General features: G+C 45.6%; 1 protein-coding gene across 9 annotated transcripts in view; it reads left to right on the top strand.

Annotated features, from left to right (window-relative positions):
- PLXNA2 (plexin A2) overlaps positions 1-26,938 on the top strand; it is a 346,250-nt gene that overhangs the window by 57,164 nt on the left and 262,148 nt on the right. For all 9 annotated transcript variants that reach the window (XR_007373227.1, XM_048926047.1, XM_048926043.1 and 6 more), the window contains one exon: positions 15,810-15,924. The gene's annotated coding sequence lies outside the window, so the exon portion shown is untranslated. The remainder of the gene's footprint in view (positions 1-15,809; positions 15,925-26,938) is intronic.

Below are 26,938 nucleotides of genomic sequence, written 5' to 3'. Positions count from 1 at the left end.
TATGATCAACCGAGTATTGATTGCGAAGTAATGTACTTATTAATTAATAGATGTCCTCATGTTAAATACATTTGTCAGAGCTTTTCTGAGGCCATTTAGTAAGATAAATGGGGGGTTGTACAGTGCAGTACTTTGTCGTTAAATATATGTGTCACTTTGGAAGGAAATGCAGAGATGTGCATTTGCTGGAATGCAGGGCAGGGCGGTTGGTCACAGAGGCTGGAGTGGTGCAGTGGCAGAACCCAACAAATGTGAGTCCAAAACAAAGAGTTGAGACACCTCTCAGAGATCCCCCATATCTCACACATCAACTTCTGCCTCTTGGTTCTGATTATCAGCAACACAAAAGCCCTCACTGTGCCCTGTGTTAGACCAAAGAAGACTCCCAAGCACAGAAGCCCCAAAGCACCTTATTTTGCTGCTCTGATGTGTTTTAATGCCATCTTTATAAATGCCACAACAAAAACAGTGGTAAGAAAGAGGTGGAGTCCTAGAAAAAATGTTTACCATGGGTCACCAGCTGGTTCCTTCAGCAGTAAGGAAGCAAAGGAAGCAGCCTTAAGGGCAGCAACCATCTCCAGCTCATTCACCTACAGGTTTGGTGAGCTCTGTAACAGTCTGTGAGTCCCGTTGGCATACAGAGCAGAGCTGTGTGAGCTTGCACATCTCACATGCATGCCGTATCCAATTTTCTTCCCTCCTTCTACTCTCCCGTGTGCTGAGCAGACTTTTTCGCTGACTGCTTGATTGATGGATATTCAAAAGGCATCTTTATGAGCCCTATAAATAACACCCCTTAAAGGCTTTTCTTGTTGTGCTATGAGGTGCCACTTGATGGCTTCTCTAAGCAGCTCTCCTTGCTGCACCTCTCAGCCTGGTCACTGTTTGAACAGGATCTGTCCTGGGCTGGTGACTTTGGGGACATCTCTGGTACAGGACTGTGGTGCTTCGTTCTCAGAAGCTTAACTTGGCTTTTTGCAGCTGGCGTGTAGCATAGGCACATTGACTGGGGATGAGGTGGGTGTTAGGTGGAGAGAAATTTCCTCCTCTGAAAGGAGGTGCTGACCCATCTTTTCGTGGTCTGTTTTCTAAATCACTGCTCTGTGTTAGGGCACGTGTGGGCAGTTGCAAGAAAGGCACAGCATCTAATAAGGGTCCCCTTCCCTTTTCAGACTCCAAGACTGTAATTCTAGCTGACACAGTGTGAAATTCCTTTTTTTTTTTTCTTTTTTCAATTACTGCATGATTTGTGGCGTGATGGGTTTAAAAGAAACTTCCCTCCTTGTGTTTTTATATACATTGAGTTCATTGTTTGCAGAGGAAACTGCCAAGGCAATAGAACTGTGCTGCCTTTTGAGGTTGTACCTGGTCATGAGTTTTACAAGCATCCCACCACCTCTCTTCCATCACGGCTTTGATGAATTTCTGTCTTTTAAAACATATGGGCTCTTTTCATGAGAGCCACTTTGCTGTTTGGGGCAGGGTGGGCAGGTAGGAAACAGCGAGACGAATAAGAGGTGGAGCAGGCAGACATGAAATGTGGCATCAGGCGTCACTTTTGTAGGGCTAACTAACAGAGAGATTTATGATGCTGATATTTGTTTCCTTGAGTGCTCCCTTACTCTGCTCAGCAGCATTAACAGGCCTTTGTACAGAGCAGAAATGATTCCTCCAGCCGTGTTACAGGTGGTGTAAGGGGATTTTGTACCAGTGAGAATCCGTCGGTGTGTATTCAAAATAAATAGATGTGCACATAAAGAAATAACCCCTATTATTACACAAGGATGCAGTGGGAGTACCAGGGGAATGGCGAAAGTAACAAAACTTGACACTGGTGATAATAAAAGAGGGAGCGAAAGCAAAGAGATCAGCCCAGCCTGCTGGGTTTGGAGTGCTTAATCAGAACTGACTTCTACTACTGCAGCTGCAAAAGAAATGTTTCTAGCCTCCCATTAATTTCCATACAATAACCCTCTAATGGGGGAGTTGCTGGGGAGAGGAAGGCGATCAATCTGCTGTAATGACACACTAGAGACTAAGGGAAAATGCAAACTTGGAGCAATTTCATGGCAGGTGCAACCTTGGAAAGTACAGCCATTTTTCTAAGTTAATTTGTTCCCCTGATATGTTTGAAATCCATATTTGTACTTTAAAGGTCTAAAATGCAAGATGATTAAAAAATATAACCAGATTTTTGTAAGCTTTTCAGCTGTATCAGGTGATGTATTAAAGCCCCTCCTTGGAGCCAGGGCAGCTGGATCTCTTTTATCATTTGCTGCCAAAAAGGGATTGTTTGTCCTAGCATTCAGTTGCTGTCTTTTAGCCCTCCCTCCCATTTACCTCCCTGCTGCTGGTTCCCCTCAAAGCCGAATTGATCTCCAATACTACAGGATGTATTAAGAGCAATAATAACGCGATAGCAGTAATAATTACCACTCTTGTTACTCTTAGTAATAACAGTGCTATATAATGACAATGATCGTTGTGGATCAGAGTCCCAGAGTGCTTAAACGAGTTAATTTCTGATGCGTTTTGGGTGCCTGCCTCTTTTGCACACTTCGGAGCATTCCAGCTATGAATGGTGACAGGAGCACCACAGAGGTGCAAACCTCTTTTCATTTCGGATCTCATCACCATTCAGCATTTTGGAAGATGTGCGTTGTTTCAACTGGCCTTGCAGTTTTGTAGTGGCATAGAGCAGCGTTGGGCTGTGAGCAGCCCCGTTCCTCTCAGCACCATCGTTTGGGCTTCTGAGAGCCACACTCCTTTCTCCTGATTGCAGCTTTTCGATTCTTTGCACTTAAGAGCTACAATCACAGTGGTGGAAGTGTTGCATTTTAAAGCTCTGGGAAGTGCAGGGGCTTTGCATGAGAATTGGATACCCTCTGCTCAGAGCTTTTGTGCTTTGCACCAAGCACCTACCTGCACCATCAGATTTGTGTCTTTGTGATAAAGCCCTTTGTGGCTGAATTTGAGGGGAATGCTTTTTTACATGAAAAAATGCTTATTATTCTGCATTTAGGCATGTGGAGCAGCTTGCTGTGATCAGTGACTATTCTTACATCCTGGTTCAGATCCTGTTCTAAATACACGCTTGTCCAGAGCTGCCTCAGGTGACAAAGTTCCCTCAGTGACACCTACAAACCAGCTTACGTGCCTTGGTTCCTTTGCTGCTGCCCTGCCGGGCTTCCATTAGCCTGCTGAAGGAGATAAACAAAATAATTGATCATCTAAACGAGATTGAGGGATTCGTAACGGTTCAATTATGTCTCCCTAAGTCTGATCTCGAGTTGGTGTAATGAAGTCTCTGCCTAATTCTCAGTACATCATCAAAATCAATTTATCGGAATCAGCTGCTGACGGAGGAGGGAGCAGAGCAATCAGAAGTACGGAGCAGCCGCCGTGAGAGGAAAGGTTGAATGCACCAGAGCTGAAATGACAACCTCCTGTTCTCAGTAATTTCTCTACTGATTGCAAACATAATTTGAAAGCTGGGAGTTTCCTGGGGCTCCTGCAGCTCCTGGGCAACACGTGTCCTCCATCAGACGCCGCTCTGTCTTTTCTTCCTCAGGTTTTAAAGCTCATCCCCCCATAGGGTGGCAGATCCCTCACTGTCCATCCAAAGGTAAAGGTCTGTAAAAGGCGATCCAATTTCATAGGCCATAAAGTTTTATGTCCACTTCTTGAGTTTCTTCCCTTGTTGTTTATGATTTCAGAAAAAAAAAACCTTAAGCCTGCAATCTGTATTTGGCCTCTGGACATCCATAATGCAAAACTGGATCCCCAGCTCTTGCTCACAGAGGAAAGCAGCAGCAGATGGGTTTTTTGCTGTGTGCGTCCTGGAGGTGGGGGATGGATGCTGTGGGATGCATGATGGCAGAAGGAGGGCGGGCATCCTCAGGACTGCCCATCCTCTCCCCACCTTCAGCACCAGACCATTGCTCCATCCCTTCCCAAGTCAACCCACAGCAGTAATGCTGCCACTTTAAAGCAGGATTTATACATAGAAAGTGGTGATATTGAGGAAATCTGGCTTCTTTACACCCTTTCGGCAGTGAGGTCTGTTGTCTTCCCTTTGAATCATTCCTGTTTCCTTTCTGAGAATGGTTCCATGCACATACAAACCCAAGATTAAACACAGGCAAATACTGTGACATTTAAAAAAGATGTAAATAGAGTAACTCAATTTGCCATCTAGATAGGAGTCTCAGATCTGACAAGTACACGTGGTTCTGTGGCTTGCTCATATCATTACTCCTCACCTCTGCTCATAAACTTCCACCTAGAAAATAATGTAATTTAATTAGAAATGTGGAATTAGCCTATTGCAGTCACAGTCGGTTAAGCGGAATCAGTTTGTAAGTTCCATTGTCACTGGGGCTGAATTATCTGTTACATTAGCAGCCTGATTTTATGTGTGTGATTGCTATTTGGGGACTGGCAGAGGGAAGGCGAGAGAGGGGAGGACGCAAAGTCTGCACAGCAGCCTGAAGGTCCCTTCCATCCCAAGGCACTCTGTGCTTCTGTGATCAGGTGTGAGGGGAGCAGGGAGTTGGACAGCATGGGAGAGGCATCCCCACCTCCATCACCTGCCATATACTCCCATTGATTTGCCTCTCTGCCCTCCAGCCACTTCCAGCCCTCTGTGACCACTGGGCTTTCTGTTGGGACTCCCAGTGCTCCCTGCACATCCGTGGGACCTCTGCACCTGGGGAAGTGCTGAAGGGCTGCTATGGGGTAATTCTCTCTGTGCTGGGTTTCTGTGAGAGCAGTGTGCACAAAGGAAAGCCATAAGGACCAGTGTATGTCTAAAAAAATAAGTACAAACAAAGTCTTGGTTTGCAGCGCACAAATATTTCTGAAGGCAAATGGGACAGGAAGGGTTTAGCCTGCAGACACTGATTTGTCATGCATTCTGAGTGGGGCTTTTCAACACGCTTTGATCCTCTTCTGTTTTTTTTATTTTATTGGGGCGTGTTTTTTTTTTTGGCCCAGGCATTAAATCATGCTTTAGAAGCCATTAGAAAAACTTGTGACAATTGAACTGCTTTGAAAAAATGACAGTTTGATTGTCTAATAATAGCCCTAAACTGAGCCGGAGAAGATTTTTTCTTTCTTTCTTTTTTTTTTTTTTGGTATTCATTTTGTACAGCATATTTCAAAATGTCCTCCTCAACAAATAACCCTTTCAGAGATCTGGAAATGTGACACACGTCGATGGTAATATGGGCTTCTGTAGCACGTAGGTACGTTTACAGGTGTACATGCACTATAAGGAGGCAGTAAAAGGTGCAGTGATGTTGGAAGGGGAAGGAATGGAGAAGGTGGGGATGCCTTTGGCTGTGTTGAGTAGATGGTTGGCCATGCAGGGTGCAGCTGGCAGTGAGACACGGTGCTGCCCGGTCCCCAGGAAGACTTCTCTCTCAAGGTCCTGAAGGGTGACACGGGTGGAAGCCCACGCTTCATTGCAAGATCTTGTTTTTGCAAGATCTCACTTGGCAGGGATAAATGAGCAACTTTCAAGCCTCAGAAATGATTAATTTCTCACTGGAGCTGTCTCTGAGGCTGTCACAGCCTGACAATCCTGACACAAGTGTCATTTATAATGTCACAAGTCTATTATACGTAAATGTCATTACACAATTACTCTGAGGATGAGGAAAGGTTTGCTAGGGGAAGAGCGTCTGAAATTAAATCAATTATATATCTTCGTGTTATTGTTCATTTGTCCCCCCTCACACGGTGACATTGTCTCCCATTTGTTCGTTCAGCGCAAATTAGCAATTATTAATTGCAGCGATGCCGCTAGGCAGCCCAGGTAGGGTCGGTGTCACGAAGGCTCTGGCACAGCCCTGTGCTGCCATGATTGATATCAACCCGAGGATCGCAGTGCTTTGATAATGAGCCCTCTTGAAATGAGGTCCCCCCCCCCCCCCCCCCGCAACGTTTTCCTGCATCCCCCTGAAAAGCAGCAGCATCTGGGAGCGCCGATAAATCCTCCGTGTGGTTCCGATAAAGGTGGCTTGTTTTAATGAGGGTGACTTTTTGTGCCGCCTAACAAAAGAAGCTCTTTCTTGTGAGAAGGACGGAGGAGTTCAGCGAATTCCCCTGCGCCGCACCTCAATTATCCCTTAAAATTGGCATAAATGTAGCCTTCATTTAGTTCTAACAGGCTTTCATCCTCCTTGGCCCAGACACAAACAAGGCGTACGCTGGGGCTGGGCGGACTGATGGGGTGGGAATGCATTATGCATCACAAGGTGCAGTGATGGAGATGCGAAGGAGGAGGAATGGTCTGGGACCACAGCAGCCCTGGGAGCTGTGCTTCAGGTTTGATCTGAGGGCATTGGCATCCAGCATGGCTTTGTGAGCTGGAAGTGGAGCTGCGTGCCAGGATACAGAGCTGGGTCTGAGGGCACTGCAGAATTTTTGTGCAGGCTTCAGCAAGGTGAAGCACTCCATGCTGCAGTGTGTGCTGAGTTACACCTAAATACAGAAAAATGCCACAGATTTCTATGATAATCCTTCAGATTTCTAGCAAGACAACAGAGATGAGCATCAGGCCTTTTAAATTTCTCCCTTTGCCTGTTTTCTATTCTGGGAAGCTATTGTTCTCAAAGGGACATCTTTAAAGCAAAAGCTGGTAGAATAATTTATTTGCGAATAATTTATTCAGTGATTGATGGGAAAAGCTGCTGAATAAATAATTCACTGAATGCTAATGGAACATCAGAGATGGTCGAATAATGAAAATGTTTATTTGCAAATAATTTATTCAAAGAAAAATGCTGAAATGTATCAGCTCAATTATTTTCGGTCGTAATCCAGTCGTCCCCACCCAGCGCACTGTGACACGTTGTGCAGAGATGCTTCTTTCAACTAAATGGAAGCTCCAGGTAGCGAAGTCACGTCTGCTCGAAGCGAGGGGCTCTGATCTGCTGTTAGTAAAGGGGAGTCGTGAGATGTTTGGGTGAGATGGACCTCGAGCTTGAGCTGAAATGGGGTTCAAGCTGCAGCTGTGGTTGTGATGGTGTCTTCTTTTCATAGAGTCATAGAATGGCCTGGGTTGAAAAGGACCTCAATGCTCATCCAGTTCCAACCCCCTGCTGTGTGCAGGTCACCAACCAGCAGCCCAGGCTGCCCAGAGCCACATCCAGCCTGGCCTTGAATGCCTGCAGGGATGGGGCATCCACATCCTCCTTGGGCAACCTGTTCCAGTGCCTCACCACCCTCTGAGTAAAAAATTCCTCTTAAATTTGTATCTTCGACCTCTCTTACCCCTTATTTATTATTAGGAGCAGCTCAATGATCCAAAATCCTCCTCTCTGTGAGTGCAGCTCTTGGGCACGCTGTTCTCCTGCCCTCCCTGGACAAGATGGGGAAGTAGGGACAACGTGAACGACTTTGCTTTTTATTGCTAAAGCTTTTTAGAAAGCTTCTAGTCAGTTGGAGATCCACTAGGCTAAAGATGGTGTATCTCTTGTTCAAGCTGTTCTGCTTATGTCTGGTTTCCATAGTTTAAAAACAAGGCTTCAATTTGCATTAAGAGCACAGTGCTGCAATCTCAGGTGCAGATCGGGTCATCTTGCCCATCCTTCACTGCTTTATCATCTTGTTTTCTCCATTTCCTCCTGTGATATATTGAACTAAGTGACATTTTCAAGAGCAGGGACACTAAATCATGTATGCTCTGTATGCATAATCCAGTCTTGAATGCTAACGAAGGCGTGTTGGCAAAAAGAAGTTGCAAGAGAGACCTTGGAGTCAGCTGGGACACAGGGAGCAAGAGCAGAGAGTGCACCTGTGTTGTATTTTCTTTGTGATTACAGCCATCCATATCAGAACCAGCTCGGAGTTGTTTTATTCTCCGAATTTCTGTATTAGCACTGTCAGAATCCCTGATGTATCATCTTGCATCCGAATGCTTGGCAGTGCCTTCCTTTGCAGCTTCCTTCTGGGTTCAGAGCCGAAAGCGCAGCCAGAGTGAAATCTTTTCTCTGGATGCTGATAGGAATGTAAGAGAGAGCTCAATTTTAAAGAAGTATGAGAGGGCCATAAAAATGAATCTTTTGCTAAGCAGATCAATTCACCCTATTTGTACCAAAAAAAGAAAGGTTCAGAATGAGGAGCTGATAATGCAGGCTTCAGTTTGTGGGAAATGAATTAGAAAGATGTGATTGGAAAGAAGTATTTCATTTAGTTGTTCCACTGGCATCTAACAAGGCACTATAGCTATACTGTAGCAAGCTAAAATATTATTTAAAAGTTAATTCATATTTTTAGCATATAATTTCTAATTAACTTGCTGTAGTTATCTTGTTAAATGTCAATTAAATCTCAGAGCATTCCTCAAAGGTTTCCTGTATTCATAAAATGTAATTATGTAGCTATTGCTCATGTAGCCCTTATTACTAGTATAATCTACAGCTAAATATATCTTTTACATACTCATTATACATCACTCACTGCTATATTGATAATCAGTAATTGATTTGGCACAATGAGTCGTCATGTTACCTTTTCAAATGTCAGCTCTAAGTGGTTAGAATGCAAAGTTTTGGCCCCAGCAGTGGGTTGGGGGTTTGGTGCCCACTCTGTGCAGCCAAGGTGTGTGCTGGGGGTATGGGCTGGGGGCTGGGGGCTATGGGTTGTGTGCTGGGGGCTGTGGGCTGTGTGCTGGGGGCTATGGGCTGTGTGCTGGGGGCTATGGGCAATGGGCTGGGGGCTGTGTGCTGGGGGCTGTGGGCTGTGGGCTGTGTGCTGGGGCTATGGGCTGGGGGCTGTGTGCTGGGGCTGGGGGCTTTGTGCTGGGGGCTGGGGGCTGTGGGCTTTGTGCTGGGGCTATGGGCTGTGTGCTGGGGGCTGTGGTTCTGTGTTCTGGGGGCTATGGGCTGTGTGCTGGGGGCTATGGGCTGAGTTGCCATTGCTCCTCCTTGCCCCAGCTTTGTTTTTGCACCAGCTTGCATGCATAGGACCACAGAGCAGGGCTCTGTTGTGAGTGTGAAGGTGTTACGGTTCCTCTCTTTGTGTCCTCCTGAGCACCAGCTCTTCTCCATGACTGAGCAGCGTTGGCCGTCCTCTTCCGAGGCTGGATTAATTACGACTAAACAATGAGCGGAAAATACCCCAAACCCCAATTAGCTGTGATCTAAACCAGTGATGATCCAGATGGAAAAGGGAAAAGAAAAAAAAAAGAAAGCAACCAACAGAACAGAGGCATAGAATCTAAAAAAGATGGAGAGGCCTTAATTAGGTCTGCAGACTTGCTGCCCATCAGTTCCTGGAGCTGATAGACGCTCTCTGGTCTCCGCCAACCTCTGCTGCTCCTCCCTCCCCCTCTCCTGTCTGAATAATGCTTACTGATACATCAATGTTATTTGGAGTTTGGATCTTCCCTGTCCCTTGCCAGATTCATACGTGTCTGTGCTGATATGGATGTTATTCAAACAACGATCATCTCCTTCCCTTGTCAGTTTTTATTGCATGTTTCGCATAGCACAGCCTTAGCAAAGCAAACGATTGTCGTCCTCTGCTTTTTTTTTCCATCTGTGGGTTTTTTTTTTTCCCTTTTGCTGAAAGTGGTATTTAAATTAAACCACGCTTTGTTGTTTTGTTTTTTTCCTTCGTTCTTGTGTTTCCTAAGGCGAAAAATTTTATGGATATGGGAAATAGAATCGATATGAAGTTGGATTGTCCTTATGAGATCCTCTTAATATCCCAGGAGGGCAGGCTCTGTAAATCAGGATTAAGGAAAGGGAAAATTACCGAGGGGAGGATTCTTCAGAGGGCTGTTTGTGTGCACACCATGGACAAATATTGAAATGTGGAAACGTAATCCAGGGAATCCAGGGCTTTGTGTAGCCTTAATTGAAGCAGTTTGTAACATTCATTCTCTCCGATCTGAAATGACTCTTTTTATCTTCCCTGGGTTCGGATGGTGGGCTCTGCTGCACATCAAGTTCATAAAATACACAGCAATTCAGTGCTGGTTGGGGCAGTGGAAGGGGAAGGAGATGGCAGTTCAGAGAACAGCGCTGGGAAATCTGGAAGTGAAGATGGTGAGAATGCCAACGCTGTGCGGGCGGCTCTGTGGCCACCACCACTCTGTGCAGAGAGCTTTAAAAGGCAGATGGAAGGCTTTCTTAATTAAGGGCAATTTGTGTTTTGATACTGAAGACAAACTTCCAGCTGACTCTCAGCATTCCCTGTCTGGATGAATGTTTGCTTCAGCCACGCTCGCGATGATTCGGCGATGGCACCGGTTTGATGACTGAGCTCTCTTCAATGGAATTCATTAGAAATAACAGCTTAATTGAATTAAGGGAGTTATCCATGCGGAGGCAATTGCAAGTGGTGGAGATACTCTGTCAGAGAAGACAGTTCTGCTGATTCTGTGAGCCCAGGGTTCTCCTGCTGCCCTGCCAGGTGTTGTGTTGGCCGCTCTGCTGGTCAACCTCTTGTTCAGGAGGAGCACTGAAGCTGACAGGGAGGAGAAACCATGGCAGAATGCACAGAGCTCTCCAACTCGAAGGCATTAACTTCCCTAATCTGTATTTTGGTTTTCTAAGGAGATTGAGGACGAAGTATTTACTTCCTAATGAAAATTAAATAGCTTGGATTTGGTTAAAAATAGAGCTGGCTCGTGTTTTGCAAGACGCAATTGGAGAGCTGGGGTTGTGGATGGAAACTGAAGTGACAGAGGAGAGCAGGGGCTGGGAGTGGGCAAATGGAGAAGGTCTGGAGATGGCACAGACCGAGTTGCTGAGATTAAAGGCCCTAGAGTTCTGTTTCTATCACACATGGTTCCATTTCACCTAATTTGCAGTCTTGGTAGTTTGCTATTTTTTTTTTTAATATACTCATCTATTTACCGATGTCCAGGAAAAAAAAAAAAGAAGAAAAATGGAAGTTGTGAAGGTTCTGTGTGCGTAACAAAAATGTGATGCGACGTATTCCCTCTGTGCATCTCCAGGATAAAAAGGCAGAGAGAAATCGGATAAGCGCATCAATAGAAGTCAGCTGTCTGCCAAAGCGTGTTTTAAATATCAAATTTGAATATAATGGTATGCACGGTTTCCGTATCAAATTATGACATTATTGGCAAAGACTAGAAAGTGACACAAGTCAGTCCTCCTACCTTCTGAGATTACAGATGAAACAGCCTTAAATGGAATACAAAGCAGTTGTGTCATCAGATGGGAGCTTACAGGTATTCATGTGGTTCAGGCAAGGGAAATCCAAACGAAGACAAATTAATGCTTTTTTCTTTATTATATTTTATCAGAGGGGGATTGCTGGGTGATAGCAGTGCTGCTTGCTGTGCGTAGCTGTGGGGTTTGGATCAGACCAAGGATTTTGACTTAAATAAACCCAAATTTCATTGCAGCAACTGTTAAAGAATAATAATTCTCTCATAGAGCGCTCCCAAAAGACGAGAGTGTGCGGACGAGAGTCAGAAGGCTGTGTACTTAATACATCACGTACTGTTGATTTTTAAAGCAATAAAGCAATAATGAGAGCAGGAACATCTGGAAGCATGCTGCAAAACAGTTATTGTTTAAATATTAATGATCTGGTTTTGTAGCCGTCGCGGTTAACACGCAGATGGAGGCTGGGCTTTAGCTGGGCTGCTTGGCCTGGCCCCTGTGGTGTGATCCAAAGGTGATGTGGGCAGCTGGGGAGGTGTGACAGGATGCTCATGGAGTCATAGAATTGCTCAGCTTGGAAAAGACCTTGAAGATCATCAAGTGCAACCACGACCTGCCTGTACTGCCCCAGCTCTAACAGCAGCTGAATCACGTCCCTGAGCACCGCATCCAGATTTCAAACACATCCAGGGCTGGTGACTCCACCACCTCCCTGTGCAGCCCATTCCAGTGCTTCACAACCCTTTCTCTAAAGAAGTTTTTCCTGATATCCAACCTAAACCTCCCCTGGTGCAACTCGAGGCCATTTCCCCTCATTCTGTCACCAGTGAGAAGAGACCAGCCCCGCTCTGCTGCAATCAGGTATTGGAAGAGAGCAGTAATGTCTCCCCTCAGCCTCCTCTTCCCCAGACCAACAGCCCCAGCTCCTTCAGTCTCTCCTCACAGGCCACATTCTCCAAGCCCTTCCCCAGCCTTGCTGCCCTTCTTTGGCCCTGCTCCAGCACCTCCATGTCCTTTCTGTACTGAGGTGCCCAAAACTGAACGCAGCACTCGAGCTGAGGCTTCACCAGTGCTGAGTACAGGGCAGGATGACTTCCCTGCTCCTGCTCACCACAGCATTCCTGGTCCAAGCCATTGCATCCATTGGCCTTCTCAGCCAGCTGGGCACGCTGCTGGCTCATATTGAGCCACCAATACACCAAGACTCAGGTCCTCGTGGAACTTTCTGTGGTGTTCCCTGCAAATGGCAGAGTGGGGTCGGGGATATTGGGACAGAGGAAGAAAGAAGGAATATATTTTTTTCTCCCAGGCCTAAGAAATATCACTGTAATTTTGCTTCTTGCTTCTGCTGCCGTTCCCCCATGACAGTTCCATATAGCTACAGGCTGTCTGTCAGTGGCTCTCATATATGCACAGACAGACATACACTCAGAGGGAATATTTGTTAACTATGACTATTTGAGGCGAAACAGCGAGGTTCTGTGCTGAAGAAGAATTTTTCAGTTAGCTGCCTGGGGCACCAGGCGTTTTAGAATCAAAATCTGGAAAGTCGAGTCATTATTTCTGTTGTTTTAGTGCCTGCTTTTATTCTTTCTTATTGACAAATGTTCCTTAACCCATATTGCTGTGGGTGGTTTCTTTTTTTCCACATTTGCACTGTACAGAACTGTTCAGAAAAGGAAAAAAAAAAAAGACTTTTTACTGAGCAGCCTTTGCCTTGTCTCCCACTCTGTGTTCCATCATCCATTCCTTTCCAATTCCTGCCTCCACTTTGGACTTGCAGTCTGTAGAGATAGACTGAAGTCTGTAAACTTCCACAGGAGATGCGAATGGAAAAAGTCTGGAATGAATGGGAGCAGGAGGGAGAGGTCCTCCATGCCTGTCTGTGATGAGGTCTGTGGGAGGTTCATGCTTCATGGTGAGCCCAGGGAGCAGATACAGATCTTTTTGCCCACATGAAGACCCCAATGGGAAAAAGCAACGATCTGAGTGTGGCATAGGGGCAGCTTTAAATGTGTGCATTTGTACAGAAAGCCAGAGACACAAGCAGGGCTGTGGGGCAGGAGTGTTGTGTGCCGAGACCCCCTGGGGATCTCCTGTGGCCATTTGAGAGAGTAATAAAAAAAAAACAGAGGAGGTGAAAGCATTCCCTTCCAGCATCAGGACGAATGGGGAGCTCCTGCCTGACCCCCCCTGTTCGGCCCCAGTGCTCCATGAGATTCACCAACCAGAAGGACACTTTGCTGAATTTACCTGATCCAGGTCTATAAATGTCTATAAATATCTAAGGTGTGGGGGGCAGAATGGCGAGGCCGGACTCTTTTCAGTGGTGAGTGGAGACAGGACAAGGGGAAACGGCTGGAAACTGCAGCATAGGAAGTTCTGCACAAATGCATGAAGGAACTTCTGTACAGTGAGGTGACGGAGCACTGGAACAGGCTGCCCAGGGAGGTGGTGGAGTCTCCTTCTCTGGAGATGTTCAAGACCTGCCTGGATGCCGACCTGTGCGACCTGCTGTAGGGAACCTGCTTTGGCAGGGGGTTGGAATTGATGATCTCTGGAGCTCCCTTCCAACCCCTACAATTCTGTGATTCTGTGTGATTCTGTGATTCACTGGGGACTTTCCGTGTGCCACGATGGAGATGGGGATGGAGAACGCTCTTGAGATCAGCTCTCCTCAGCTCGAGAGCCACTGAGAAAGCTCTGAGGGAGGAGAGGTTTTCAAGGAGAGATAACAGCTTTTTTTATGAGCTGCAATAGAAGCACGCAGGCAAGGTTTTTGGTTAGACAGCCCTCTTAAGGCATCTTACAAGCGCTGCAGGAATGCCAGCTGCTGTGTTGGCCACAAAACCCCACGGTCCTCGAGGCAAGGAGCAGGGCAGGTTCGGCGTCCTCTCAAAATGCATTGCAGGGGTCTGGGGGGGCGGTGGGGGCTGAACATGGGGGTGTGAGCAGTGGGGTGGGCACAGGGGGAGAGGGAGACGGTGCTCTGCCCTAGAAGACAAATAGGCACATTTTTTCTCCTGATTATCTTCATCATCATGTTGTTTCCCATTCGTTATGGGTAGCTCTGATAGGTGTTTGGTGAGTTTGAGTCACACCCGATGGTTTTCTCAGCAGTTCCTCAGCCAGTGTGCTGCAGCTCAAATAGGCTCAGACTGATGTAGGGAGCGAGGCTCAAAAAATTGCTCCATAAAAATACAAAAGTGGGATCTGGTAACAGAAGTAGTTCTAAGTCCTGAAATCGTTCCTTTTATTAGATGAAGTTCAGACAGCTCTATTTGCACATATTATTTACCGTGGCATTTTATTGGTACACTTGATGCTGTTTGATTAACCTGCCTTCCGACTGCGGAACTAAATGTCTGACGGATGAGCAGCGTTGTGAAATGAAGGATATAAACTTGTTTACCAAGATGGTGTGGAACCTTTGCAGGTCTCTGCAGCCTTTGTGCTTAAGGTTGAGCCTGGACAGCGATGCAAAGGATCTCCATCTAATCTTTAGGGCATCAGCTTGGGTCCTGCTGTGCATCGGGTGGGTCCTGCTGCCTCCCACCGTGGTTTTCCCCCTCTGCTGACAATAGCCATAAATAATAACACGGCTGCAGAGGCATCATTCTAACAGCATGGAAACGAGTAACGATGCTGGGACTGACAGCTGGGCTGCACAGAGCTGCGCTAGGGGGGGCTCTGGGACAGCACAGCGCTGCCTTCAGCATCAGCCAGTGTTTAAGTCAAGTTCTTAAGTTAATATCTCGGTTCCTTTGAGTCTTTCCATGGCTGGTGACACACAAAACAGACAAGCAAGGAACTCGTCTGCAGATAGCTCTAAGATGGGTTTCCCCACTGCTGTAGTGTGTGAGCCTCGGGGCACCCTGTGTCTGTTTCTGGAGGGTGCTGAGCTGCTCTGTTGGTGCTCAGGAGGTTGGCTTTCCTATGAGAGGTTCAGGGATCACTGCAACTTACAAATAAGGAAGGTGCTTTGTGCAGCTGTCCATCACTGTGACCTAAAACACCTTCCAGGTCTGCAGACTTTAAGTATGACATATCTCCTGTGCGGTTCATCAGCTGTTTGAGATCACAAGCTCTTGCTTTCCTTTTTTTCAGGGAGCATCTCTGACACCATCACAAGCAGATGAGAAAGGTCTGTCTCCTTTCTCAGCATGTTTCTCTGTGGGTGCAGCCACAGAGCACCAAACCCACCTCAGGGAAACCTGCTGAAATGGGACAGGAGGCTGTGATTCATTGCTGGAGAATCGTGCAGAACTCCAGCATGAAAACAGGCTCCACAGAAAGGGTTTTTGTCAGGCAGCTAAATTGGGGATGAAGCTTTTTGGCAAAGCTTCTGGAATGAGCACGAACCACAGGAGAAATAAGAGCAGGAGGGAGAGGCCAGGTGTGTGTGAGCCGGGCTGCAGCTCTGTCCCTGGGCATTGCTTGTGGCTGCAGGCAAAGACAGCTTTAATTGTTGGCTTATAATAAAGCAGGTACAGCATGCAAATCTTGTAAATGTCAAAAGGTTCCAAAATGGGAGCAGTGGACTTATGTGAGGATGAGCCGTTTTATTTCCAATTGGATAGTTGCTGTAATAGAAATATTATAGTGACAGCTGATCTTGCTCCCAAGCCTAATGCATTTTCAACTTTCTTTTGCTGATTTCAGGACATACAGCTCCTGTAATTTGCATCTGGATATCAGGAAATGATGCATTCCGACAATATTTCACCTAACGCCGGGGACAGACCAGCAGAAATAACTCATACCAACAGATTTACAGGTAAAATTGCTTTTTATTTAAGAGGACTCCTATGGAAATAGCAGTTTTCTGCTGTAGTTGCAGCTGGGGTCACCAGGAACTGCAGGTGCCTCTGTTGAACCCCTTGGAATGGAGAGGGATGGCTGAACTTTAGGCACAGAACCAAAGCTGCTCTGAGTTTCCAGTCTTATCCTTATCTTCTCCATAAATGTAATGAATATAATGCTAGGCTCTGAATTCCAAGCTCTGTCTTTTGGAGGCATCACAACAAGAAGTGGGTTAGAAGGAGAAGAGGGGCAGGACTGAGCTGGTTGTGGTGCACAATCCTTCCTGGTGATGCTCCCTAGTCAACAGTTTAGTTTCATTATTAGGGAAACATATATCAGATGTCTGTGCTTTTGCTGAGTTGCTGCTTTTTATTCTTGCATAAATAGAAAATATACAGTTTTCAGAGCTGTCAGTCTGGGATCTACAATGAGCAGTAAAAATAAACTTAGAAAGTAATGCTCAGGCAATTGGAAATGATGGTGCTTTGATATGGTTTTCTCCAGCCAACTTGCAACCTCAGCAAAATTACACACAGCTTTTGCCAAGCTTAGGATTTCTAAAATGCTTTGATTTCTCCTCCTCCTCCCTGCATTATTTGGTGCTTTGTGTGCAACCACAGCAGGCGTCACAAATGTAATGTGTGTAAGAACAGGGGACTTTAAATGAGAACATGACAGACATCACTGGGCTTTGAAGGAAAAGTAAAGTGGTGTGGGGGTGTGATGAGGGGAAAGTAACCCACCACTCTGCAGCAGGGTAAAGGCTCCGTTAAGCTGGAGGGACTTTGCAAGCAGTGTCATTCACCAGTGGTACTGCTGAGTCAGAGAAGAAAGGTACAAACAACTGCTTTTGGATCACATCGTAATGCAGAAATTCATTGCTATGTGTTTTATTGGTGCTGAAGTGATGTCCCTAGTGAAGCTACAGCAGTTCCTAGCTCTGGTTGTGCAGCTGCAGCGTTCCCATTTGCCAAGGGCATGGCTGTCCTGGTTGCATCGCTTATGAGCAGGATAGATAACCAGGTACCTTGGAGACTGCTCTGCTCTTGGGCACATCCCTCCCCCTGTGCTTGTTTTGTGCCATGCTACGCTCCCATAGCACACTTGGCACCTGGCAGCAGCGGGCCCCAGGCAGGGCTCCATGCATAGCTTGGAGCTCTTAACATTAGCTCTTAACACCTATGGGAGGAAAACCTGAGTGCCAAGGCAGCCTCTTCCTTGTGCCTTCTGTGTATATGCAGTGATACTGCTGGGTTCTGAGGGCTCTGGAAAGGTGGGAGGGAGGAGCGCCAAACTACCAGATTCATCCTTCTTGGCACTCCCCTTCCCTTCCCTTCCCTTCCCTTCCCTTCCCTTCCCTTCCCTTCCCTTCCCTTCCCTTCCCTTCCCTTCCCTTCCCTTCCCTTCCCTTCCCTTCCCTTCCCTTCCCTTCCCTTCCCTTCCCTTCCCTTCCCTTCCCTTCCCTTCCCTTCCCTTCCCTTCCCTTCCCTTCCCTTCCCTTCCCTTCCCTTCCCTTCCCTTCCCTTCCCTTCCCTTCCCTTCCCTTTGTAAAATTTTCACTTTGTATGTTATTAAGTGTTGACTTTCTGCTGTAAAGAGGATGAGAAATACAGCTTTGAGGAAGGGGATCAAATGATAAAGACTTAGGAAACCCTCATTTTATTTTGCCATTTCAAGAAAGCAATTAATCTTTGTGCATTTGTTTTGGGTTGCATAATAGCCTGGTATTGCACTGGAAAAGGTTGTACGTTGTGTCTTTGTACCCCAGTTACAATTAATCAGATTTGTGTTCTGGCAATAGCCATTTCCATGTACAATTTGCCAACCTTGCAACTACAGTTCCTCCTCTACAAATCAATCTCTGTTTAATTTTATCCTCGACTAAATTTGACCAAACCCTCAGGAATTGGCTACAAGAACCAAACAAGTTCATCTTTTTATTTTGATCAATTCTGAGGGCTGTAGGCAGCTGTTCTGTAATCACTGCTCACAGAAAGCTCAAGTGGAGCACAGTGGTGTTTATGTTAGAAATCAGGAAACAAATTCTTCACCTGTTCTGTCTGCATCGTTCCCAGCTCTCGAAGTAGAGAAGCCTTTGGATTTTAGGTGAAATCAGTAAGTATGGAAGTGCATTGTGTGAAGGCAGCAGTCCTGGCACCTTGTTGGAGAGCTCTGCCTTTCCTGATGGAGTCGAGGCCAGGATTTTATGTTTTCCAAAACTGTCTTCTCTTACCTGATGGTAAAGGAGTCCAAAAAAGATTTCTGTCATTTCACAATAGAAAATGAGACAGATTGCACCATTGCTTCAGCTTTCATTTTAATACCTGCCAATACCGTTTTGCAAATCCTGGAAAGTGTAATATTGAAGAAAAAAAAAAGAAAAAAGTGTAGCTAACATGAGGTTAAAAAATGTCTTTAGTGTGTAAAATATGAATCTGGATGACACATAGGCAGCTGCAGATGCACTAATTTGATTTCATGCCTTAGAATCAACTGTTCCCTTGCACTGAAAGGCACATTTACATCCATCTGTCAAAGTCTATTCCTTGTCTTTTCAGAGTTGCTCTGCTCTTGTTTCATCCCATGCTTTGCTCACCAGGGTGAGTTTTGAGTCTGCTTTCCCCATCACGTCCATATTTTTCTGGAAACGATAGCAGAAATTTGTTGTTTGCATTTTCTTCCCATTTCTGACTCTCGTGGAGGTTTTATTACAGGATCAGGAGTGAGCGAGTCAAGTTGATAAAAGCCCAAATGGTTCCCTGCTTGGCCCATGTAGCAATCAGCCCCCCAGTATTCACTTACAGTGCTTGGATAACGGGGGTTGGATGGCCTTTCTCATGGGGTTAAAATGTTTGTAAAGAAAAACACTGCCAGGAAAGTTTGTGGGAGGACAAAATGTCAGCGAGCCTCTGAGGCTGCGGTGCTGATGGGTGGGAAGCTTTGCTCTCTTTGCCTTTTGGTCCCTGATGCTTTTTCCTGGTGTCAAGGAAGAATCAGCTCCTGGTAATAGAACTGGTAACAAATTCTTGGCAAAGAGAGAAAGAAGATGCAGAGGTCAGTGCTGAAGCTGCATGGAGCTTATTAATTTTTGCTTCATGAATTTTCATAGGGCTAAATTGGCTTTAAAGTGAAAAGGCAATTCTCATGTCTCTACCCAACGTGTAATTACTCAAAGTTACTGCTGAGAGATACAACAAAGATAAAGCACAGAGCTGGGCTGCAGCCCTGAGAGCTGCTGGCCAGAGCTTGGCTGTGCTCCTGGGATGTCTGGAGCCAACAGCCTCCATATGAAATGGGAACCCACTTAGCTCTGTGGCTCTGTATTATCTTCAGAAATATTCCTGTATTTGTTTTCTTTCAATCTTGTTACTTTCAATACTGGCTGTCATCGCAGTGGTCAGGGCAGGAGCTGCGTGTTGCCAGCTCTGATATTTCAGGGACACGAGATAATGGCTGGGGTCAGGAAGCAGCTTATTTCTACAGAAAAAGAAACCAGATATTTATTGGCGCTGATACATCTGTGATCTCAGAGAATTGCCTTCAGTATGCTCGAACAAACTGATTTCTTTGTTATGCACAAGTTGGCTTAAGATGCAAGGAAGGACATGCGACATTTCAGATGATCCATTCTGATATGTGAGTAAAACTCCAATGCTGATGTCCATCTTCCAGTGTGGACATTAAGGCTGCTTTCTCAGCCAGACCTTTACCTTCCACATCACGCAGCTTCACCTCCCTCTGCTGAACGGGCTGGAGGCAGCTGGACGTGAGACGGAGAGAGGACTGAAATGATAATTCATTCAGGATAGAAGCAGGAGGCAGAATGTAATCCATCATATCTGCTCTATCTCATTACGAAGGTGAGATACAAGAGAGGGCAAGCTGTTAATAAACTGGTGGATGAAGTTATTTCACCAATCTGTTACAGCAAGCAGGGCTAGACAGGGGCAGAAGTGCAGTATTCACACCTTTTTCTAATTTTTTTTTTGTTTGTTTCTCGTCCTATGGAAATGCCTTTGCAAAGCCAATGAGACAGTCTGGCTTAGGGAGCTGACATCCAGCCCCTCACAACCCCTCTGATTGATGTATCTCCATTAGAAGCGCATTGGGAGCTGCAGGATGGCATTGCAGCTTGGGGCTGCTGCTCTGAGGCCGTGGGATGGCAACTGGGAGGCAGTGGGGCTGTGCACACAGCGGCCTTCAAATGCTCCTCTCCATACACTGGTGATTCAGCAGAGGTTGAGTTTGTTCCAGTTTAAGAGTCTGCTCTTAGGAGACAATGCAGGTGCTTGAAGGATGCCCTTCAGCAACACCGTGGGCTCATTTATCTCACCCTCTCTTTCTCTGCCCACAAAAGCACTGTTTTGTATTCTGTCATTTCTCATCTCGGAGATGTCTCCCTGGCAAGGATGAAAACCTTTCTCTGGAGCCTTACAATGGGCTGATCTGCAGCACAGCTGCACCGACAGGACTTCATTTCAAAGCTGTCATTTTGGCTGTGAACTGGAGGCTGTTGGAAGGTGCTTGGTGTTCCTGATGGTCTCCCAGTTGCAGCTGGGGTCCCTCCATCTTCATCTCTTCAATCTGATTGCTGGTGTTAACTCCTCATGCTGAAATGTGGGGCTCAGCCCTTCCGCCCAGCAGTGGCTCCTCATTCTCATCCTGCAGTAATTTCCCTCCATTGATAATTCCCTCTATTGGTGCCTCTAATTATTCTTATTAGACTCAGTGAGCTTGAATGAAATTACCAAAAGCTACGAAAGCTCTGTTCCCTTCTCTCCACCTTATTCCTCAGCTGTCACCATTCCGACAAATGGTAGCAATGACAACGACAACAGAATAACTCACACTAAATGGGGTTGGTGAGTCGAGGAGATGCACTCACTGTGCACCAGGGAGGGCTGGATTGAGACATAACCTCGTTACCATCTGCACATGATCACAGCAGGGCTGCAGGGGTTGAGGCTGAGCCTTTTGTAATTCGAAGGAGAAAGGAGCAAATGTGCAGATAATGGCTTTATTAAATTGAAATTACTGTAAAAGTATCGAGGCAAGGATCGGTGATGACATGGAGATCTGTTCCAGATTTACCTTCCCAGCACACAGCATTTTGAGCGAGTTCTAGTAGCAATGCCCACAGTTTCCATCCCTCCATACTTGGACTAAACTTCACGCAGTTCTAAATTGAGTCTGTGATCGTTACAGTCCTGGATTTTTGCATGCACATCAATGAGAAACAAAACTAGTTTGGGAAGTGGCCACAAGGGGACCTTCCTGCAAGTTTTGCTTATGTCAGCTTCTTCCTCAAAGCGTCCTGAGTTGTCATTTGGAGTCAGCAAAAACACAGCGATGGAAGGAATGTGAGCAGATAGGCTGAGGAGGTTGGTTCTGTGTGCACAAAGGAGCCAGCTGAGCATCCAGCAGCACAGAGGGGAACTTCAGTGTCTTTTGTTTGTGGTAAATGGCTTTAAGTCATTGGCAGAAGTTCGGTTCTTGCTTTCATTCTTCAGGTACCGATAGTGGCCATATCCCATAAGTTGCTTTTACAGAAAGCAGTAATTATTCCTTCTTTGTCAGAAGCCTCGTCAGGATTTGCTGAATGATAACCTCTCCTCAGAAATTTCCCTTTCCAAACTGGGACTCAATTGGAGGGAGAAGCCAATGCACACTGAGCTAAATCCTGGATAAAGGATTTCATTTCCTAGAACTGCTATCCGGAGTCTTTCAGAAGCTTGAAGTTCATTATGAAAAGAAGGAGTGGGAATAGGATGAGATCTGCAAACGTACCAGAACAACTGGATATGAGCTGAAATCCAGCACACAGTGGGGAAAGAGCACTGGGGTAGACTGAGACCATTGGCAGCCTTGCTGGCAGTGGGGTGGAAGCCGGGCTGTGGCTAAAAACAAGTTTTTAGGGGAAATTTATTCTCTGAAAGGATGGTCAGGTGCTGGAATGGGCTGCCTGGGGAGGTGGCTGAGGCACTATCTCTGGAGGTGTTCAAGAAACCTGCAGATGTTGTACTGAGTGGGGAAATATTGGGAGTAAGGTGGATGATGGGACTGGATCATCTTGGAGATCTTTTGCAAGCTTGGTGGTACCACGATGCTGTGGTTGTACCTACAAGCAGGGCTTTGAGTCTCCTTGGAGCCTGGAGGTCCCCTGGGTAACGCAAAGAGTCGTATTCAAATTTCAAGTGCTTGATGACGTACTGCAAAATGATGATAAGTGCGTAGTATCATCACTTAAGCTGTCCATCAGTGAGCACTTTCCTGTGTGAGGTGGTGGAGGCTCTCAGTGTTTGAAATCTGCTCAGTCTGTGGTCCTGGAGGGCGACGGCACATCTTGCCACGGCCAGGCGCTAATGAAGATAATTGAAGATGTTATTAGGAAAATGTGTTTGTTATCAGAGGTTGCTTATGGCATTATTACTCAGAGTTACACTTCATTAATATCCATTTTTCATGGCTCTTCTTCGCCATTTGTTAATTGCATGACCTTGTGTCACTGGAGGAAATGTCAGTGATGGAGTGAAGCGCTGCACCACGACTCGTCCATCCCCAGCACAAACCCCAGTGCTCAAAGCAGTCAAAACACAGCCATCAAAGCAAGAAGACTTGTAAAACTGTAACGAATGGCTTCTTGTGAAGCCCCCTCACAAATCAATATGGAGGTATTAATTAAGAGAGGAGCCCAATTGGACTTGAGGAAAGAAAAAGTGCTAGAAATTTGCTACTATGAATTTTGCAAGAAAATGTTTTACTACGTTATGGGAAATGCTGACTGATTTTATTCTTTGATTAAAATTGCTGCCAGTTTTCTTCTACCCAGTCACATTTTCCTCCTGGAAAGATAGTTCTGATAAATATAACAGTAAACGTTTGAAATGACAACGTTCAGAGAAATGTCAAAATTGATTTGAAAATGCTAATTACATTGGATTCTGATACCCACGGGTTTGTGGAAAAGCCCTTTTCAGGAAAATGAGTCTGCAAGATATATAAGTGATGACTGTTCTGTGCAATGCATGGGGAGGTTTTTCACATTTCCTTTGACATAATTAAGAATCTGGCTGTATTCAACTGGAGTTCAAAATCTTTGTTGTACTAATTCTCAACGCCACATAATTAAGGAATTTTTTTTTTTTTTTGTGAGAAAACAAAGCAATTAAATACCAAAGTAATTATCATGCAAAGAATTGCAGTGTAGCACTTTGGCAAAGACTATTTGTTCACAACATCTGGAAGTGGGCAAGTGGAAGCCGAGCGGGCTGCAATGCTAATTGGCAAAAGGCATGGCCTTAAGTCATTAGCGAGATGATTATTTGGCAGGCTTGTGTTGGTTTTTGTAATATCGACAGTTTGATTAATATGTTAATGATCTTAATTTGCATATTGAGTTTTGTCACTTTAATTTGTCTAACATGCCTGGAAGCGGAATATTGGCGCTGTGAAATCTATGGAAGAAGTAAAGAGGCAGAAGTCCCATCCTAATGATGACACATAGGGCTGAGCAGTCACACACCACGCGGTGCCCAGCGTCCATTTGCAGACCTCGCCATCGCCTTAAGGTCCCTCTGCACTGCTGAACCATCAGCTCTCATCCTCAGAGCATTTGTCTGGATCTGGAACTTCTCCCAGTGCGTCTTCTGTAGCAAGTGGGGTACTGCAGAAAGGGAGACATCCCTCTGAGCAGTGCCCAGGTGCCCTCTTTGTGGCACGTGTTTCCTCTTGAAGCAACGTTCCTTCTTGCCTTCCTTACTGCTGTCAGTGCAGAGCTCTCTTTTGCTGAGAGCTGAACTCCAAAAGCATCTCTGCGTTGGCTGGAGACTGTCTCTTAATGCACTGCAATATCAAGTATATTAGCATCAAGTTCTCACTCAACTCTAAGTGTTACTTAAGGATATTAATCAACTGCTGCTTTATTTTAATGGGCTAATTTGGGATTAATGAATATAGAGGCTTGATTTACAGAGAAGTCTTAGATTTGTCACTTCCGTGGTGCCTTCCCTCCATTTGCTTTCACTGCAGAACTTCAACCAGATGGATTCCATCCACTCCAAGAAGTAAAAAGCACTAAAAAGGGGATAAAAAGTGGTGGCTTTCCCTTTGCACCTCATTGGTATGGCCATGCAGGAACCATGGCAGCACCTCCTGCTTCCATAGGGAGAAGACCTTTGTATCTTCTGCCATTCACTCTGCACAACCTTTGTTCTTCCACTGTAGAATCACAGAATCCTAGAATGGCCTGGGTTGAAAAGGACCTCAGTGCTCATCCAGTTTCAACCCCCTGCTGTGTGCAGGTCGCCAACCAGCAGCCCAGGCTGCCCAGAGCCACATCCAGCCTGGCCTTGAATGCCTGCAGGGATGGGGCATCCACAGCCTCGAGGTCCTACAGGGAATAACCCTAAATCATATCCTTTTATTCTGGTCCACTTGTGCAGTGTGTGCACTTTTAATTAAGGCTTATTTACTGCATGCAACGTGATGGGATGAGCAACAGTAGCCGCCCCTTCTTTTCATCTTGTGTTATAACTGTTTATGCAGTGTATAACTAAGAAAATAATTAAGCACGCTGGTTTTATTTGCAACAGTTTGCCAAGATGGTGGTGAGTTGTGTACAATACATCATATTTTTATGGCATCTCTGGAGCCATACAGAAGCAGTAGAAGAAAAATGCCATATAAACAACTACTCGAATAGAGTTTGAATGATCCAGTAATTTTGATTTATGCTTTGCATTTCATGGAAGTTTATTAGCAGTTAAAGTCTATGGTTAAATGATTCCCAGTGCAAAATGAGTCAGAAGTACAAAAGAAGGTTTACAATGCAAGATTTAGTGCTGGGGACTTTGTTTAAAACCAGATTCTGTATATAAATTATAGTCCTGGTTGTCACTTTTAACTAACAGTCCCAAGCACTATGGCATAGCAGGGTAATTTGTCCACTATTTCTTTGCAACAATAAACTGCAGTTTAATTCTCACCTGTTTTTCAAAGGCAAAAAAAGCTCAACTCTCAGACGTAAAGCAGTGGTGTGACTGAATGCTTCCTGCAAAACTAGCCTTGGTGCCACCTCATCATTGTGCACAACACCAAGTCAAGGTACAACACAACGAGATTTCTGTGCATTTCTGTGTAGTGAAAAATGACACAACTGCCAACGGGATTCAGGAGTTAAAATGACACCAGGAGGACAAATAGGGTTTATTCTGGAGCAGCTGTTTTTTCTGCATCAAACTTTGAAGTTTTTGCTACGTGCTTTCAGCACTTTTTTGCCATCATCCTTATCTAAGAGTTTTTACAGGAGGAAATAATACCCTCTTGTAAGGGCATTGGGCTGCTCTAGAGCAGGCAGACATCAGTGTCTCACTGAGAATGAATGCAACAGTGCAGTCTGGCTGTGAAATTATGCTGCAATGGAAGCAAATGTTACTGAGGCTTTTTTTTGGGTAGTTTTCCTAAGAAGTATATGGATACAAGGTAGAATTACTCCAAGATCAGCTCGATTACAGGATTGTTCAGAGGTTTTGCTCATGTGCCTGTGCAGCATTCCTGTTCAGGGCAGCAATAGCTGCAGCTCTTTTTAGTTTGCTTACACGTAGGACTCCAAATGCTTGAAAACTCTAAGTTTAAGCTCCCAAGGTGGAACAATAAATTACTTTCTCGAAATCATTGATTGAGATATAATCACTTCGCCCCAGTGGATCCTGAAGCACTTTGCAGCCTGTGCAACATCACTGTCTATCAAAAAGAAAACCAACCATCTTTGGAACAGAACGTACCATCTGTTGAGCAGGGAGCAAGGCCATTAGCCAGCTCTGAGGCAGAAGAGGCAATGCAGTAGGTGATCATTTGAAAATAGAGGACATCTGGGCAGATGTGTGCTTGCCAGGACACAAGGACATCAGCCCCACTGCAATGCGGATGGGACGTGATGCTGTGCTGCAGCTTTGCTGATGGGCACATCTCCAGCCCTGCCAGCCCTGAGCACTGGCTGTCACAGAGCCCATAAAGGCTATGGAGAAAAAAGATGTGGTGTTTGTCAGCGGATCTGGGTCCCTAATGGTGTGCTGATGGTCAGCTGTGAGCTGTTGCATCCTCAATCTCTGATGCTGACATTTCCATCGCCTTTATTTCCTGGAGGCTGTAGAAGCTATTTGGGGCAGTGATGATTTCATCAGAAAGATACGAGGTAAATCTGGAGCAGTATTTTGGCAAGGCTGTAGGGGAAGGATCCTGCCTTTCAGGACCTGCAAGCTCATGTCAGTCTGTGGATTGGTATTAATGATTATCAAAACTTTTGTAATGCATTCCAGAGCTCATTTGTTGCAAGGAAAGAATGACAAGTGAGGAATGCAATGGAAGAAAGACCAAAATATATAACTTTAATATACAGATGGCAGAGTTAATCCACTCGATTAGTGTAGCAGAAGAGAATAATGTCTGACACTAAGGGAGTTTCTACTCAGCTTGATTAATATTGCCACGAAAACATATGGGTTGGAAGAGTCATGCTCTAATGACTTTCTGATCCTCGTTTTGCACGGTTCCATAGAAATTGCAGACATGCACAAATTAGAATCAACATATTACTGGGTAGCAAAAAAAAAACAACAATAACCAAACCCAGGAATGGCAGTTTCCTCAGGTGGAAGGTAGGCTTACACATGTCACACTACAGCTGGCACCTCTGCAAACGCAACATTGGCTCTGATGGGACTTAGCCACTGTGATTTCAAATCTGTAAGCCTGAGGGCTTACAGATTTGCAGGACTGGGGGTAAACGCTGGGGATTTGGTCCCCTTGGAAGCACACTGTGAGCCTTCATTAGCCAGCACAGCAGTTATTGCTCTCCTATGCTCTCCCAGCTGTGATGGGAGTAGCGCTGATTTTGCCAGATCTTGCAGCAGGAATTGACGGCGTATTGTTGGGCTGTGGTCAAAAGATCAGCTCCATTGGGTTCTGGGGAATTCTGGAAGGCATTCAGC

This window comes from Lagopus muta, chromosome 24 (assembly GCF_023343835.1).
Source record: "Lagopus muta isolate bLagMut1 chromosome 24, bLagMut1 primary, whole genome shotgun sequence".
Lineage (NCBI taxonomy): Eukaryota > Metazoa > Chordata > Aves > Galliformes > Phasianidae > Lagopus > Lagopus muta.
This window is presented reverse-complemented; position numbering and strand designations above follow the sequence as displayed.